An 18,669-nucleotide genomic window follows, 5' to 3' on the forward strand; every position below is an offset into this window, starting at 1 on the left:
TTTGAGACGCCTTTCTTGGATCCTGAATGTACCCATCAACCAGGGCTCCCCAGCTCTCCCTCTCTCTCACCGCCGGCCCATTCACGCGTACATACCTTTTGTTCACTTTGCGCTTCAGAGCTTACAATGACTTGAATCTGTATGTCAGAATTCTGGTTCGGGTCACCAGATCAACATGTTTTAGAAAGTGCTCACGATTCTATTCTCAAATTTCATACAATATATGTAAGATTTAAAAAAAAAACAAATGCCTCCCATGCTAATGTCAGTGTAGAAATGCACTCATTACGCTTTAGTTTGAAGAGGTGGGCTTTATGTTGCTGCCCTTTTATTTCCTTACTAGCAGTCACACTGACCACGGATGCAAGTATGTCAGGAGGTCGCATAATATTTCAGACGGTCTTGTCAATTAAGTAAATTAAGTGATTAACAGACCATGGGGAAAACTTGCTTTTTACTGGGGATAACGTTCAGAGGCGTTTTTGGTGAAAATTAAAATATAGCATATATTGAAAAAAAACTTTTTTAATTTTGTTTTTGTAATAGGTAAACATATTGTTTCCCATAAAACACTATAAAAAGGCAGACCGCACCACACATTGTAAAAGGATACAATAATTTAAGCATTGTTACAGATTTATGAGAACTGATGCATTTGTGATACTTTATTTGTTTCTGGAAAGCTTTGTAAAATTATCATCGCCGTATTTTAGTAGATAGCTAAAGGGGTTACATAATGGAAAATACATATTCTGATGTAGACCTGCCAACTCCCAGCATTTTGTTTTTGTTGTTTTGTTTAATAGAGCGAGTGATGCATCAGTGAAAAGTAAATCCCAGATCTCGATAGCAGGAGCCCTAAGGCGACTGTCATACCGCCAGTCCTTGGATGATCTTACTATTCAATATCTTTGAACTGGAAAAAGAAACGTTTAACACATATGGAGTGATTTATTTTTGTGAACCATAATGTTGACAGATCACATTATTTGGAGCGGGGGATGTGGAGATAACCTGCTTACTGTACAGAGGTCTTTATGTAGGTTAACCAAAAACAAAGACCTTACTGCACCCAGCTCACGGAAATACTAGACTGTTTATAAACAATCTGCGTTCCTCAGAATTTCATCTGTACAGCTTGGCTTGCGTCAGACAAAAAAAACTAATTTAAATAAACTGCTTAGGGGAAGAAATAAACCGATTAGTTTAACAAATCCCCGAGATTTTTTTTTTATTTTGCTTTATATCAGTCATTAAATTTTGTCAGGTTGACCTGCAATTATAAACTGCTAAAAAGTTCTCTTTAATCAGCAGCAGAATCCTGTTCGTCACGTGATTTTATTTCAAGCTCGCTGTCTGCACGCGTTTTGTACAATACCAGCATTAGATACAGTCCGACTAAATCCAACTTTTTGGCATCCAGCATTTGCTTTCCCTGAAAGAAATGGGCCCATTGTGCCCGTGTTTGCTCTCGTGATCACTAGGCAGTTGTCTGCTAAGTTACTTGGAAAATGGCCTTTGAGATGGCTCTGCTCTCTTTTGATATGATAACGAGACGATTAAGCCTTTCTTTGTTCTTTACGACAAGTGATCGGCAAAAGTTTTCTCTGCAGGGATTCGGGTAGTGAGGATGCTTTTCATATACCCGTCTACATAATCCTCGGTCCATCCCTGGGAAACTCAAACCATTTCCAACAATCCAGTCTCGTTCCACTCGCGTGGCCTCACTCCAGTTAATTACTTTTATGCGCAATTTCGATAGTACTTAAACACGCTAAATGTTACAATACTATATCCACATCGTACATATCTTAAAATGTGATTGGAATTCAGATGTTACGAATCCAACATAACCTACTACTGCAATATATGTTCTAGTTTTCCAGAATTTTTAAGTAATTCCTACAATTATTAGTCCTCCACTGTCACTAATTCCTTTTTCCAACAGTCTCTTGGTATTATGTGGTGAATTGTGTGGGTTATATTCCAAAATGTTAACTTGTTTCCGCAAGTGGCTGCGATCTCTGTCTCCCATTGACTTGAATTATAGGCAAACACGGTTCTTTCATCTTTTTAAAGATTTATTATTAATATTTAATATTGGGTGGTATTTGCGTGCGGTAGTTCCTTTCGAATTATTGCGGAAGAGTGTAAATGCAGAAAATATATACAAAGCGTGCTTCGGGCTCACTTACATAAATTCAAATGACAAGACTTCTACATTTCGAAAGGCACAATCAAAGCTTCTAAGATACCGCAGCTTCGAGCATTTCGTGCTGAATAGCATTCAATATAGAGAACAACACAAATACTATCACGCGACCTGTTTCCTGATTCTTTAGCTCTCATGGCAGATGGTTTCATTCCCTTGGGTTGAACAATCCGAACCGCCTACTGATGTTTTGTCTCTATATATAAAAAAAAACGAAGCCAAGTGTTAGCGAGCACGAAAGGTGGGAAATAAAGTCCCGAGATAGGCGTAACAGGCATATCGGTGGGGTGGATCACTAAATGTATTTTAATATCCAACGCAATTGTATTCAATTCAGCACATATCATCGTTTAGTCAAAGAGTTACGGCGGTTGATTGTGTTCGCATAGAAACACAGAATGGATACATGTGGCGATTGCTCATTATATTAAACTTAGCGCGGGTCCTCTGTGGAAATTGTCGAGTATCCTTTTAGTTTGCTGCATTGAAATAAAACAGACATTGATGCCTCAAATGGGGTGCCCTGCCAGGCTATTATAAACGTACAGCTAACGAGACTTTCATAAGTGATTGAACTAATCTGACCATTGAAACCTCGCTAAATCTGCTAATGCTTAAACCAAATCCCATTAGAAACGGTTGTTCTTCACCTGCCACTATTTTCTATACAGGCTACTTGGGCAAAGCGATCAGCCAGAAAAGTGATACACAAGAACAAAAAAAACAACAAAGAAGTATTGAAGCAAAATTCAACATTTCTCACATAGACTAAATCGGTACATACAAAGCCAACTAAATAACGCCAAAGTTTGTTTGGGATTGGCTTGTAAACAAAGTTCCAAAATAATCTACTGTTAGTCGGACTTTAAAATATGTGGAATGCGTATATAATTCAATAGAATGTACGTGTATATGATACAGCTTTACATCAGTGTATTCTTCTTCTTTCTTTCTTTTGGGCCTCCTTATCTCGAGAGACAATGGATACGCGCCTGGAGGTGGTCAGTGGAGTGACCTCTCCATGGCGCATGCCTGGGCAAATTTATGGAGGTTGAGAGTTGCCCAGTCGTCAAAACCCCCCTCTCGGCCTTTCTGGTGGGGTCCAAAGGAGTGCAGGACACGACGTTTGGCACCAGTATGGCTGCAGGAACTGCCGGAAACATGCCAAAGGTGACACATGACCGCCTACGGGGTTCCGCTCCGGATTTTCTGTTAGGGTTTACTCCCTTAGCCTTGGTCTCTCCCGAGACGCCCACAAGGCTTACTATTTTAAAATGTTAAACTCAACACTCAGTTGTAGCAAACGGCAAGGAAAGTCTTAAGAAAAGAACTGGATGGACTACTGGCATCGACCTAAGCAACTGACATGACAAAGACACAACCAGCCAAGTCAACCTTGCAAAGTCCTCCTCACAAACATCTGGGGACTTATGCCAAAATTGGGAGAGCTGTCCCATAGGCTCCAAGCAACAGCCTGACATAATCACACTCACAGAATCATACCTTTCAGCTACCGTCCCAGATCCCTCCATCACCAACCCAGGGAGATATGTCCTGTCCCACTGGCAAGAAATGGCAGGACAGTGATATACAGTAAGGAAGCAGTGGCCCTTGGGGGTGTCAACATTGACTCCAGATCCCATGAAATCTCATAGCATCATGACAAATATGGGCAAGGAAACCTCCTGCTTGTTACCACCTACCGCCCTCCCTCAGCTGATGAATCAGTAGTCCATTTGGAACATCACTTGGAAGAAGCACTGAGGGTAGCACGGCCACAGTATGTACTCTGGGTGGGGACTTCAACGTCCATCACCAAAAGTAGCTCAGTAGCACCACTACTGGCCGAGCCCTGAAGGTCATAGCTGCCAGACTGGGCCTGCTGCAGGTGTTGAGAAAAACCAACAAGAGGGAAAAACCTTCTTGACTTCGTCCGCGTCAACCCACCTGTCACTGTCTATGACAGGATTGGTAGGAGTGATCACTGCGCTGTCCTGTGGAGACAAAGCTCCATCTTCATACTGAGGACACCCTCCATCGTGCTGTGTGGCACTACCATTGTGCTAAATGGGATAAATTCAGTTCAGGGTCTAGCAGCTCAAAACTGGGCATCCATGAGGTGGGCCATCAGCAGCAGAACTGTATTCCACCACAATCATGGCCCAGGATATTCATCAATATACCCGTACCATCAAGCCAGGGGAAGAGCCCTGGTTTAATGAGGGGTGTAGGAATTCATGTCAGAAACAGCACCAGGTGTACTTAAAAATGAGGTGCCAGCTTGGTGAAAGTACAACACATGACTATATGCATGCTAAACTACGGAAGCAGGGTGCCATAGATTGAGTAAGCGATCTCATAACCAACAGGTCAGATCAAAACTCTGCAGTCCTGCCACATCTAGTCGTGAATGTTGGTGGACATTTAAACAACTAATGGGAGGAGGAGGCTCCATGAACATCTCCATCTTAAATGATGGCAGAGAGCAGCATGTGAGTGAAAAAGACAAGTGTTTGCAACCATCTTCAGCCAGAAGTACCGAATGGACGATCCATCATGGTCTCCTCCTGAGCTCCCCACCATCACAGATGTCAGACTTCAGCCAATTTGATTCACTCCACATGATATCAAGAAACATCTGAGCGCACTGAATAGAGCAAAGGTCAGGGGCCCCGACAACATCCCAGCTGTAATGCTGAAAACTTGTGCTCCAGAATGAGGTGCACAACTGGCCAACACTGGCAACTACCTGAAAAATGCCCAGGTATATCTTGTCCACAAAATGCAGAACAAATCCAAATCAGCCAATTATCACATAATCTGTCTAACCTCCGTTAAGAGAAGTGATGGAAGATTTTGTCTACAGTGTTTTCCAGTGGCACTTAATTACCAATAACCTGCTCAACAACAAGGGCAGCAAGCGCATGAGAACACCACCACCTGCGAGTTCCTCTCAAAGTCATCCACCATCCACATATCGCTGCTCCCTCATTGTCACTTGAACTTCCTACCTAACTGAAAAAAACTATGGATGTACCTTCATCACAGGGATTGCAGCAGATCAAGAGGGCTGCTCACCACCAACATTCCCTCTAAGCTGCGTGAATGCAGGGCTGTGCAGCAATTGGGAATGCGCTGTGCAGGGGACACGCAGGCTGCATGCAAGCAGCGGTTCCTTTAAGATGAGATGCCATGGCGCGTGATAATCTTAAAGGAAATGTACAATGCAACAAATGGGCCACGCACAGTGAAGGGAAATTAGAGGGAACATTGCTCACCACCTTCTCGAGAGCAATTACGGATGGCCAATAAATGTTGACTTTTGTTCTGAGGCATGTTTTGAAGAGTGGCTTAAAGGAGGAGAGAGCTAGAGAGGTTTAGGAAGGTAATTCCAGAGCTTAGGGCCTAGGCAGCTGAAGGCATGGCCATCAATGGTGGAGCGATAAAAATTGGGGATGTAGAAGAGGCCAGAATCAGAGTACAGAAATCTCAGAGAGTTGTAGGGCAAGAGGAGGCTACAGAGTTGGGCAGGGAGAAACCATGGAGGAATATGAAAACAAGGATAAGAATTTAAAACTAAAGCATTGCCAGGCAATTTAGGTCAGAGGCATGGGTGAAAAGGACTTGTTACAAGTTAGAATACAAACAATAAAGTTTTGGATAAACTCAGAGTTATGCAGGGAGGTTATGTAGGTGACAGGCTAGGAGAACACTGAAACATTCAAAATTTAAGGTTTAGAGATAACAAAGGCATGGATGAGGATTTCAGCAGCAGTCAGGCTGAGGCAGAAATGGAGCTGGGCAATGTTAGAAGTTAGAGTTAGAAGTAGGCAGTCTTGGCAATGGCAAGGATGTATTGTCAAAAACTCAGCTCTGGGTCAAATAGGATGCCGAGGTAGCGAATGACCTGGTACATGTTCAGACGGTGATGGAGTTGGTGGTTTTCAAACACCAGATTGTGGACGGGATTGAAGATAATGGCTTTGGTTGTCCCAATATTTAATTGGAGGAAACTTCTGTTCATCTAATACTGGATACTAAGGAAATCAAGGGATATGGGAATAAGGCAGGAAAGTGGAACTGAGGTTGATCAGCCATGATCTTATTGAATGGCAGAGTAGGCTGAAAGGGCTGAATGGTCACCTTCTGCTCCTATTTCTTATATTCTTACAGATGTCAGACAAGCACTATGACAAATCAGTGGCAGTGGAAGGTCAACAGAGGTGATGGCAAGGTAGAGCTGCATGTCATCAGCGCAGATATGAAACCTGATGTGTTTTGATTGATGCCACCGAGGTGCAGCATGTAGATGAGAAATATGGTTTACAGCTTTACCATGAAAATAGTTACATACGTTAGTGCATATAGTTTACAGCTTTAATATGTAAAACTAGGGTTATGCACATTTAGTGTATATGATTTACAGCTTTAATATGTGAAATCCTTTGAGCTTGTTCTGCCATTTAATTAGACAATGGCTGATCTGTATCTTCTTCATCTACCCACCTGGATTTCACAAACCTTAAAGCCATTGCCCAACAAAAATCTATCAAATAAAAGCAAAATACTGCGGATGCTGGAAATCTGAAATAAAAACAAGAAATGCTGGAAACACTCAGCAGGTCTGGCAGCATCTGTGGAAAGAGAAGCAGAGTTAACGTTTCGGGTCAGTGACTCTTCTTCAGAACTGACAAATATTAAAAATGTCACAGGTTATAAGCAAGTGAGGTGGGGGTGGGGCAAGAGATAACAAAGGAGAAGATGTAGATTGGACAAGGCCACATAGCTGACCAAAAGGTCATGGAGCAAAGGCAAACAAAGTGTTAAAGGTGTGTTGAAAGACAAAGCATTAGTACAGAAAAGGTGTTAACGGACTGAATATTGAACAGCAGCAAGTGCAAACATGAAAAAAAAACAGAGTAAGCAAACTGAACAAACTAAGATGAAATGAAATAAATGCAAAAAAAGGTTGCAAAAAATGTAAAAAAGAAAAAAACAACTAAAAATGAAAGTAAAATGGGGGGCAGTCATGCTCTGAAATTATTGAACTCAATGCTCAGTCCGGCAGGCTGTAGTGTGCCTAATCGGTAGATGAGATGCTGTTCCTCGAGCTTGCGTTGATGTTCACTGGAACACTGCAGCAATCCCGGAGCAGAGATGTGAGCATGAGAGCAGGGGGGAGTGTTGAAATGGCAAGCAACCAGAAGCTCAGGGTCCTGCTTGCGGACTGAGTGGAGGTGTTCTGCAAAGCGGTCACCCAGTCTGCGTTTGGTCTCCCCAATGTAGAGGAGACCACATTGTGAGCAGCGAATACAGTATACAACATTGAAAGAAGTACAAGTAAATCGCTGCTTCACCTGAAAGGAGTGTTTGGGGCCTGGGATAGTGAGGAGAGAGGAGGTAAATGGGCAGGTATTACATCTCCTGCGATTGCAGGGGAAGGTGCCATGGGACGGGGACGAGGTGGTGGGGGTAATGGAGAAGTGGACCAGGGTGTCACGGAGGGAACGATCCCTTCGGAATGCTGACAGGGGAAGGGAGGGGAAGATTCGTTTGGTAGTGGCATCACGCTGGAGGTGGCGGAAATGGCGGAGGATGATCCTTTGGATATGGAGGCTGATGGGGTGGAAAGTGAGGACAAAGGGAACCCTGTCACGGTTCTGGGAGGGAGGGGAAGGGTTGAGGGCAGAGGTACAGGAAATGGGCCGGACACGGTTGAGGGCCCTGTCAACAACAGTGGGGGGGAATCCTCGGTTAAGGAAAAAGGAGGTCATACCAGAAGCACCGTCATGGAAGGTAGCATCATCAGAGCAGATGCGTCGAAGATGGAGAAACTGGGAGAATAGAATGGAGTCCTTACAGGAGGTAGGGTGTGAAGAAGTGTAGTCGAGGTAGCTGTGGGAGTCGGTGGGCTTATAATGGATATTAGTAGACAACCTATCCCCTGAGATGGAGACAGAGAAGTCGAGGAAGGGAAGGGAAGTGTCAGAGATGGACCATGTAAAGGTGAGAGAAGGGTGGAAATTGGAAGCAAAGTTGATAAAGTTTTCCAGTTCGGGGCGGGAGCAGGAAACGGCACCGATACAGTCATCAATGTACCGGAAAAAGAGCTGGGGGAGGGGGCCCGAGTAGGACTGGAACAAAGAATGCTCGACATATCCTACAAAAAGACAGGCATAACTAGGACCCATACGGGTACCCATAGCGACACCTTTTACTTGAAGGAAGTGCGTGGAATCTATCAATCTCAGCTTTGAAATTTTCAATTAACCTAGCCTCAACAGTTTAATGGGGGAGAGTGTTCCAAATTTCCACTAACCTTAGTGTGAAGAAGTGCTTCCTGACATCACCCCTGAACGGCCTCGCTCTAATTTTAAAATTATGCCACCTTATGCTGGACTTTCTCCAGTAGAGCAAATAGTTTCTCTCTATCTACCCTATCAACTTCTTTAATCTTAAACATCCAGTAGATTACACCCTAATCTTCTATACTCAAGGGAATACAAGCCGAGTCTATGCAACCTGTCCTCATAGTTTAATCCTTTTCGCCCCAGTATCTTTCTAGTAAACCTGCACGGCACCATCTCCATGGACAATTTATCTATTCTGAGGTCTCTTATCCAGAATTGAACAGAGTGCTCTAAATGGGGTCGAACCAGAGCTTTATTTAACTGTGACATAACTTCCACCCCTTTGTATTACAGCTGCCTTGATATTAAGGCAAACATTCCATTAGCCTTTTAAATTGGTTTTGAGCCTGTTTACTAACTTTTAGTGAATTCTGTATATGGGCCCCTAAATCCACCTGCTCCTCCACAGTTCTTAGTTTCTCACCATTTAGAAAATACTGGTCTATCTTTTTTAGGGCCAGATTGTCTCATAATTCCCCATAATGAACTCCATTTTACTACAATTCCATCCACTAACCTAATCTATCAGTGTCCTTTTGCAAATTTCTGCTCCTATCTACATTATTTACTGAACCACCACCTTGGTATTGCCAACAAAATTGAATATTCAGCTCTCTATTCCTTCACCTAAGTCATTTATAAATATTGTGGAATACTAAGGTTCTGGTACAAATCCCTGGGGGCACAACTGGTCACACAGTTTGAGTGCATACCCATTATCCCTACTCTTTGTCTCCGACCTCCTAACCAAATCCCTATACAAGCTAATAGGATGTATCCAATTCTATGCACGCTCATTTTTGTCAACAGTCTCTTACGTGGATCTTGTTGAATGCCTTCTGGAAGCCCACATGAATAGCATCCAGAGACACTCCTTAGTCTACCACATTAGTGACCTCCTTAAAATATTCAATGAGGTTCATTATACATAACCTATCCTTTACAGATCCATGCTGGCCCTCTCAGTTTTAACATCTGAAATCAGATACATACATTAGTGTATATGGTTTCCAGCTTTAACATGTGAAACTAGAGTTATATAGAATCATATAGCATAGAAGGAAGCCATTTAGCCCATCATGTCTGTGCCAGCTCTTTGAAAGAGTTATCCAATTAGTCCTACTCCCCTGCACTTTCCTCAACGTCAGGCACATTTTTCTTTTTCAATTATATATCCCTTTTGAAAGTTACCATTGAATGTGCTTCCACTACCCTTTCAGGCAGTTCATTCCATAGCATTACAACTCACTGCTTAAATAAAAGTCTCATTTTCCCTTGGATTCCTTTGCCAATTAATTTAAATATGTCCCTTCTGATTACCGACCTCCCTGCCAGTGGAAAACATTTTTCTTGATACTTCATAATTTTGAGCCCCTTTATTAAATCTCCCATTAACTATCACCCTCAATGACAGACAATCCCAGCTTCTCTCATCTCTCCACATAAGTGAAGTCCCTCATCCCTGTTATTATTTGAGTAAATCTCCTCTGCACCCCACCCAAGACTTTGACATCCTTCCCAAAGTATGCTACCCAGAAGTGGGCACAATACTCTAGCTGAGGGATAATAAAGTTTCTAAAAGTTTAGCATAACCTCCTTGCTTTTGTACTTTACGCTTCTATTTATAAAGCCCAGGATGACTTTTTTTTTAAGGAACAGCCTTCTCAATTTGTCCTGCCATCTTCAAGGATTTTGTATGTGAACCCCAGGTCTCTCTGTTGCTGTATTCCTTTTAAAATGGTACCATATAACTTATGCTATCTCTTCTCATTCTTACTTTCAAAATGCGTTACTTCTCTGCATTAAATTTCATTTGCCATGTGTCTGTCCATTTCATAATCTATGTCCCTCTGAAATATGCTATAATTCTCCTCACTGTTAATGATGCTTCTAGGTTTTGTCTCATCTACACTTTTAAATTATACCCTTTATACCTGATCATTAATGTACATCAAAAAGAGCAGTGGTTCTAAAATGGGTCCCTGGAGGACACCACTGTATACTTCCCTGCAGTTTGAAAAACAACCATTCATCAGTATTCCCTGCTTTCTGTCACTTAGCCAATTTTTAATTCCAGACTGCCACTGTCCCTCTGATCCCATGCACTGCAATTTTCCCAACAAGTCTACTATGTGGCAAAAGCAAAACACTGCATATGCTGGAAATCTGAAATAAAAACAGAAAATGCTGGAAATATTCAGCAGGTCAGGCAGCATTTGTGGAGAGACAAAAACAGAGGCCGGGATTTTGTCTTGGTGATGGGGATCTCAACCACCGACCAAAGTGCCGGCGAGAGTCCCGTGTTGCTTCCTCTGGGGAAGGCCCACTGGATCGAGTGCCAAGTAGGCACTTAAATGAACAATGGCAGGACTTCCCTGGGATCAAGGACCTCAGCGACAGAAGTCCCGCTTGCTGAGAGCTGTTGGCCAATCAGAGGCTGGCAGCTCTTCAACTGAGCAGTGCCACCGCAGAGGCGGTGGCTGCTGCCAATAAAGCACTCACTCGAGGCACTGGACTCAGGCCATAGGTAAGGCAGAGTGGGAGAGGTTTCATGAGGGATGGGGTGAAGTGGTGGTCAGCAACAAGGGCAGGTGGGTGGCTCCCAGTGGGTCCAACCCCCCATCCCCGATGCCAAGTCTCTTGTTTGGCGTGCTCCCTGTGCGGCGACAGGCCCACCCACTGCTGGGCTAATTCTGGCAGTGATGAGATGAAGCCCTTAATTGGGGATAAATTGCCTACTTAAGGGCCTCAAATGGTGCAGGGCGGGAAGGCCATTCACAGGGGAGATGTGGGGAGAACACAAAAGTCCCCTCAGAGTTAATGTTTTAGCTCAATGACCTTTTGAAAGGTCATCAATCTGAAACGTTGACTTTCATTCTCTCTCAACAGATGCTGCCTGACCTGCTATTTGCAGCATTTTCTATTATATGGAACTTTATCAAATGGCTTTTGAAAGTCCATATATATATACACCATCAACTACACTACCCTCATCAACCCTCTTCATTACTTCATCAAAGAACTCAATCAGGTTTGTCAAACACCATTTGTGAATACACATTTTTCCAAGTGAATTAATTTTGTCCCAGATACTGACATTAGGCCAGGTAGTTAGCAGGTTTATCCCTCTCCCCTTTTTTTGAATAGCGGTGTAACATTTACAATTTTTTAGTCCTCTGGCACCATTCGCATATACAAGGAGGATTGAAAGATTGCAGCCAGAGCCTCTGCTGTTTCTGCCTTTACTTCCCTCAGGAACCCAAGATGCATCTCATCCATACCTGGTGACTTTTCTACATTGAGCGTTACCAACCTTTTAAATACCTCCTTTTTATCTATTTATATTGTATTCAATTTTTCTAATCTCCTCCTCCCTTACCATGGCATTGCCAACATCCCTTTTGTGAAGACAGATACAAAATACTCAGTAGCTCAGCCATGTCCTCTGCCTCCACAACATTAATTTTTGATTCCCAATTAGCCCACCTTCCTTTTTTTTAATTCGTTCATGGGATATGGGCGTTGCTGGCTAGGCCAGCATTTATTGCCCATCCCTTATTGCCCTTGAGAAAATGGTGATGAGCCACCTTCTTGAACCGCTGCAGTTGGTGTAGGTACACCAACAGTGCTGTTAGGGAGGGAGTTCCAGGATTTTGACCCAGCGACTGTAAAGGAACTGCAATATAGTTTCAACTCAGGATGGTGTGTGGCTTGGAGGGGAACTTGCAGATGGAGGTGTTCCTATGCATCTGCTGTCCTTGTCCTTCTAGGTGGTAGAGGTCACGAGTTTGAAGGTGCTATCAAAAGAGCCTTAGTGAGTTGCTGCAGTGCATCTTGTAGATGGTACACACTTCTGTCACTGTGTGTCAGTGGTGGAGGACTGATTGTTTGAAGGTGGTAGATGAGGTGACAATCAAGTGGGGTGTTTTGTCCTGGATGGAGTTGAGCTTCTTGTGTGTTGCTGGAGCTGCACTCATTCAGGTAAGCACAGAGTATTCCGTCACACTTCTGACTTGTGCCTTGTAGATGGTGGACAAGCCTTGGGGAATCAGGAGGTGTGTAACTCGCAGCAAAGTTTCTAGCCTCTGACCTGCTCTTGTAGCCACAGTATTTCTATGGCTGGTCCAGTTCAGTTTCTGGTCAAGGGTCAATGGTAACCCCCAAGATGGTGATAGTGAGGGACTCAGCGATGGTAATCCCATTAAATGTCAAGGGGAAATGGTTAGCTTCTCTCTTGTTGGAGATGGTCATTGCCTGGCACTAGTGTGGCGCAAATGTTACTTGCCATTTATCAGTCCAAGCCTGGGTGTTGTCCAGGTCTTTCTGTATCTGGACACGGGCTGCTTCAGTATTTGAGGAGTCATGAATGATGCTGAACATCACGCAATCATCAGCAAACATCCCCACATCTGACCTTATGATGGAGGGAAAGTCATTGATGAAGCAGCTGCAGTTGAGCCGAGGACACTACTCTGAGGAACTCCTGCAGTGATGTCCTGGGACTGAAAGGATTGACTTCCAACAACCACAACCATCTTCCTTTGTGCTAGGTGTGACTGAAACCAGCAGAAAGTTTTCCTCTGATTCCCACTGACTCCAGTTTTGCTAGCACTCCTTGATGCCTTAATATCAAGAACAGTCATTCTCACGTCACGATCCTTTTACTCTCTGTATGTTTCTAAAAAAAAACCTGTGTTCCCTGTTACATTACCTGCTAACCTTTTCCAATACACTCTCTTTGCCCCTCTTAGTTCCATTTTAAGTTCTCCTTTGCATTTCTGTATTCTACCTGATTCTCTACCATATTATGAACTTGACATTTACCATAAACCTCTTTTGTCTGTTTCATTTCAATCTCAATATTTTACAGGAATGTGTTCATTTACTGTTTTACCTGCCAACCTTTATCTTCTCAATCCACCTAGGCTAGATTCCTTTTCAGCCCACTGAAATCAGACCTTTTGCATTTGATTGTCCCTTGACGCTTTCCAAAACTACTCTAAAATTAATGATATTGTGATTACTGTTTCCCAAATGATCTCCCACTGAAACATGCTCCATGTGCCCTACTTCAGTCCCCAAAACTAGGTCAATCTTCCTTCATTGGGCAGCAAACATACTGATCAAGAATGTTCCCCTGTACACCTTTCAGGAATTCCTCCCCCTCATTGCCTTTTACACTGTTTTTCCTAGTTGATATTAGGATGATTGAAGTCCCACATTATCACTACACTATTGTTTTTACATCTTTCAAAAATTTCTCTGCAGCTTTGCTCTTCCATCTCCTTCCCACTATCTGGTGATCTATAGTATACACCCAGCAGCATAGCAACTCTTCTTCCACTCCTTAATTGCAACAAAACAGATTCTGTCTTTGCATCCTCAAGCACATCCCTTTGCAAGGCTGTAACAATATCTTTGATTAAGGCTGAAACTCTCCCCATTCTTTTTTTCTTTCCTAATCTTGCTAAATAGACTGTAGCCAGGAAAGTAATGTTTCCATTCCTGTCCTTGTTTGAGCCAGGTGTCCATTTTTGCTACTGTATCATGACCCCATGTGACAAACTGAGCCAGCAGCTCACCAACTGTATTTGTATTTATCACAAGCACTCCAAACTCACCTTAGTCTGCTTCACATTTCTTCCCTCCTCTTTTTGGATGAGTCTTTATTCTAATGCTGTTTGTCTCTCCAATTGTATATGCATATAGTTCATCCTAGTTGCCCTCATCCTGCAAATCAGTTTAAACTCTCCCTCATAGCACTAGTTAACCTTCTGGCATGGGCATTTGTCCAAGCCCTGTTCAGGTACAGGCAGTTCACCTTGTAAAAGTCCCTCCTGCTCCAAGATTCTGAAGCCCTCCCTTCTGCCCCATTTCTCCAGCCATGCATTAACCTGTTTTTTTTCCCCTGCTGTTCTTATACTCACTAGCAGTGTCCTGTGGCACTGGGAGTAATCCAGAGATTACCACAGTTGAGAGGTCCTTCTTTTTAGTATCCTTATTAGCTCCTGAAACTCTGTTGGATTTTAACCCTTTACTTTCCTATGTCATTGGCATCAGGGAGGCAACAAACCATGCAAGACTCATGTCGGCAGCTACAGAATTGCCTGTTTTGGGGAGACCCTGGTGTAATGGTACTATGACTGAACTAGTAATCTAAGCTATGTCCTGGGGACAACGGTTTGAATTCCACCACGGCAGCTGATGGAATTTAAATTCAATTAATTTATAAATTCAGTCAATTAATAAAAAATATGGAACTTAAAGCTAGTCTCAGTAATGGTGCCATGAAACTATCATCGATTGTCATAAAAACCCATTTGGTTCACTAATGTCCTTTCGAGAAGGAAATCTTCCATTCTTACCTGGTCTGGCCTACAGGTAACTCCAGACCCACAGCAATGTGGCTGACTCTAAGTTTCCCTCTGAACTGACCTAGCAAAGCACTCAGTTGTCAAGGCAACTAGGGATGGGCAGCAAATGCTGGCCTTGCCAGCGACGCCCACATCCCATAAAAGAATCAAAAAACCCTGACTATCGAAATCCCTATGACAACTGTTTTCTACATATCTGTGTGCTCTCTTGTGTGGTCATCTGCCCCAGAGTGTCATGGATGTGTTCTAGACTGCACTGCCCCAAGATGTCATCACTTTCAACATGAAAACAGGCTTGTGAATGTCACACTCCTGGAGGATTCCTGCATTTTCTGTCTCTTCTTCCTGTCATGCCAGATAACCACCCACTTATTTTCCTCCAGCATTCATTATGGTGCAGCGATGGAAATTGGGAATGTACAATAGGCCAAAATTGGAGGACTGCAGAGATCACAAAGGGTTCTACGGACTGAGAAGGTTAGAGAGGTAGGGAGGGGAGAGCCCATGAAGGGACTTGAGGACTTTCAGGAACTAGAGTGGAAAGTAGGACCTCGAAGGTAGTAGTCTCTAGATTACTTCCAGTGCCACGTGCTAACAACAGCAGAAATAGGAAAATAGGGAAGATCAATGCGTGGCTTAAGGCATGGTGCAGGAGGGAGGGCTTCAGATTCTTGAGGCATTGGGACCAGTTCTGGGGCAGAAGCCAGCTATTCAAAAGCGGCAGCTTGCACCTCAAAAGGACTGGAAGCAATGTTCTAGTGGGGAGGTTCGCTAGTGTAGTTGGGGAGAGTTTAAACTAAATTGGCAGGGGGATTGCCACCAATGTATAAAAGTAGAAAAGAGAAATAAGGTGCATAAAGCAGTGACAGTTGAGTTGGATAATACTAGAGAAGGAATTAGTATCACATTAGATAGAGGCAGACTAAGCAGACTACAAGGACAGGTTTAGAATGCATGTACATAAAAGCACAAAGTGCTTTTGGTGAGCTACAAGCACAAATAGCTGCGTGGGAATATGATGCATTGGCAATAATGGAAACGTAGCTTTAAAATGGCGAAGATTGGGCACTAATATTTAAGGATGCCCAGTGTTCAGAAAAGATAGGGAAGGAAAGAAGGGAGGTGAGGTGGCAGTACTGATTAGGGAAGATATTTTAGTGTTGGAAAGAGAGGATGTTTTTGAGGGAGCAAAGACAGAATCCATTTGCTTAGAGTTGAGAATCAAGAAAGGCATGATCATGCTACTGGGGGTATTCTGTCGGCCTCCAAATAGCAAGAGAGATAGAGGTGCACATCTGCAGGCAAATCACAGAGATATGCAAAGACTGGAGAGTGGTGATATTGGGGAACTTTAGTTACCCAAATATTGATTGAGACAATATTACAGCAAAGGGTAAGGAATTTCTGAAGTGTGTTCGGGAGAACAACCTTGAGCAGTATGTTCTCAGTCCAGCTAGGAAGGAGGTATTGTTGGATCTGGTGCTGGAAAATGAGGTGGGCCAAATATCTGTGGGAGAACACTTGGGGAAGATTGATTATTGTATTTAGATTAGTAATGAAGAAGAACAAGGAACAATCTAAAGTAAACTTCTAAATTGGAGGAGGGCTAACTTGAATGGAATGAGACGTGATCTAGCCAGGGTAAAATGGAACCAAAGACTGACAGGAAAAATGGTAATGGAACAATGGGTGATCTTTAAGGAGTAGATGTTTCAGGTACAGGCTAGGCACATTCCAATGAGAGAGAAAGGTAAGGGAACCAAAGCCAGAGCTCTTTGGATGACAAGGGAGATAGAGAATATGATGAAACAAAAGAAGAGGCTGTGTGACGTTTGTTAGATGAATTCTTCAAGTGAGAACCAGGCCAAATACAATAAGTTGAGAGCAGAAATGAAGAGGAAAATAAGACTGGGAAAGAGAGAATATGAAAACAGGTTAGCAGTTGACATAAAAGGAACCCAGAAATCTACAACCGGCATGTAAATAGTAAGCAGGTGGTAAGAGGTGGTGTGGGACAAATAGGATAATATGTGCTTAGAGACAGAGGGAAAGGTTAGAATACTTAATGAGTACTTTGTATAGGTGGAAGAGAATGCTGATAAAATATCAGTAGAAGTGGAGACGGTACAGGTAACGGATGGGGTGAAAATTGATAGGCAGAATGTACTGGAAAGGCTGGCTATGCTTAGACTGGATAATTCGGCTGGTCCGGATGGCTTGCATCCCACGTTGTTAAAGGAAGCAGGAGTGGAGATCATGGAAGGGTTTGCCATAATCTTGCAATCTTCCTTAGATACGGGGTAGGTGCCAAAGGATTGGAAAGTGGCATATGTAACACCCTTTTTCAAGAAAGGGTGTAAGGTCATTCCTAGTAACTACAGTCTGGTCAGTTTAATGTCAGTGTTGGGTAAGGTTTTAGAAACAACAATCAGGGAAAATAATCAACAGGCACTTGGAGAGTTTGAATTAATTAAGGAGAGCCAGCTTGGATTTGTAATAGGCAGATCATGCTTGACTAATCTAATTGAATTTTTTGATGAAGTAACAGAGAAGGTTGATGAAGGGAAAGTAATAGATGTTGTCAACATGGATTTTAAGAAAGCATTTGACAAAGTACCACATAAAAGACTGGTTAACAAAGTTGAGGAGGGTCAATGTCAGCTTGGATAAAAAATTGTCTTAAGGACAGAAAACAGCAAGTAGTGGATTTTCAGACTGGAGGATGATAGATAGTGGTGCTCCCCAAGGTTCAGTACTAGCACCACTGTTTTGATATATATAAATGAATTGGATATTGGAAGGATGTGAGGGCCATTGATAGGGTGTAGAAGAGATTTTCCAGAATGGTTCCAGGGATGAGGGATTTTAGCTACAAGGTTAGTTTGGGAAGCTGGGGTTATTCTCCTTGGAGCAAAGGAGATTAAGGTGAGATTTGATATGGGAGAAGGGGGAAGAATTTGACTACTTAAGATCAGGTAGACAAAGAAAACTGTTTCCATTAGCTGATGGTACAAGGTCGAGGGGACAGAGATCTGGACAAGAGATGCAGGGGCAACGTGAAGAAGAACCTTTTAATGCAGCGAGCGGTAATGATCTGGATCTCACTGCCTACAAGGGTAATGGAAATGGAGATGATTAATGAGTTAAAAAGAAAACTGGATGTGCATTGAGGGAAATAAACTTGTAGGGCTACGGAGATGGAGCAGGGGAATGCGACTGACTAAACTGCTCTATTGTGCTAAATTGTGCCGTTATGACTATAAGAATTTTAAATTTGAGGCATGGCCAGACCAGGAACCAATGTCGGTCAGTGAGCACAGAGGTGAAGGGTTAATAAAAACTCGTGCAAGTTAGGATACAGGCCAAGAGTTTTGGAAGATGAAGATAATGAAGATTATGGAGGGTGGAAGATCGGCCAGGAGAGCACTACAATAGTTGAGTTTTGAAGTAACAAAAGCATGGATGATGACTTCAACAGCAGATAGGTTGAGGAACGGCAGACACGGAGGAAATTACTAAGGTGGATGTAGGCCGGCTTGATGATGGAAAGGATATGGTGTTGGAACCTTAGCTGAGTGTCATCTAGGACATAGAGGTTGTAAACAGTCTGGTTCAGTCTCAGACAGTGGCTAGGGTGGGGATAGAGTCAGTGACTGGAGAACAGAGTTAGTGG

Source organism: Heterodontus francisci, chromosome 6 (genome assembly GCF_036365525.1).
Source record: "Heterodontus francisci isolate sHetFra1 chromosome 6, sHetFra1.hap1, whole genome shotgun sequence".
NCBI classification, from domain to species: domain Eukaryota; kingdom Metazoa; phylum Chordata; class Chondrichthyes; order Heterodontiformes; family Heterodontidae; genus Heterodontus; species Heterodontus francisci.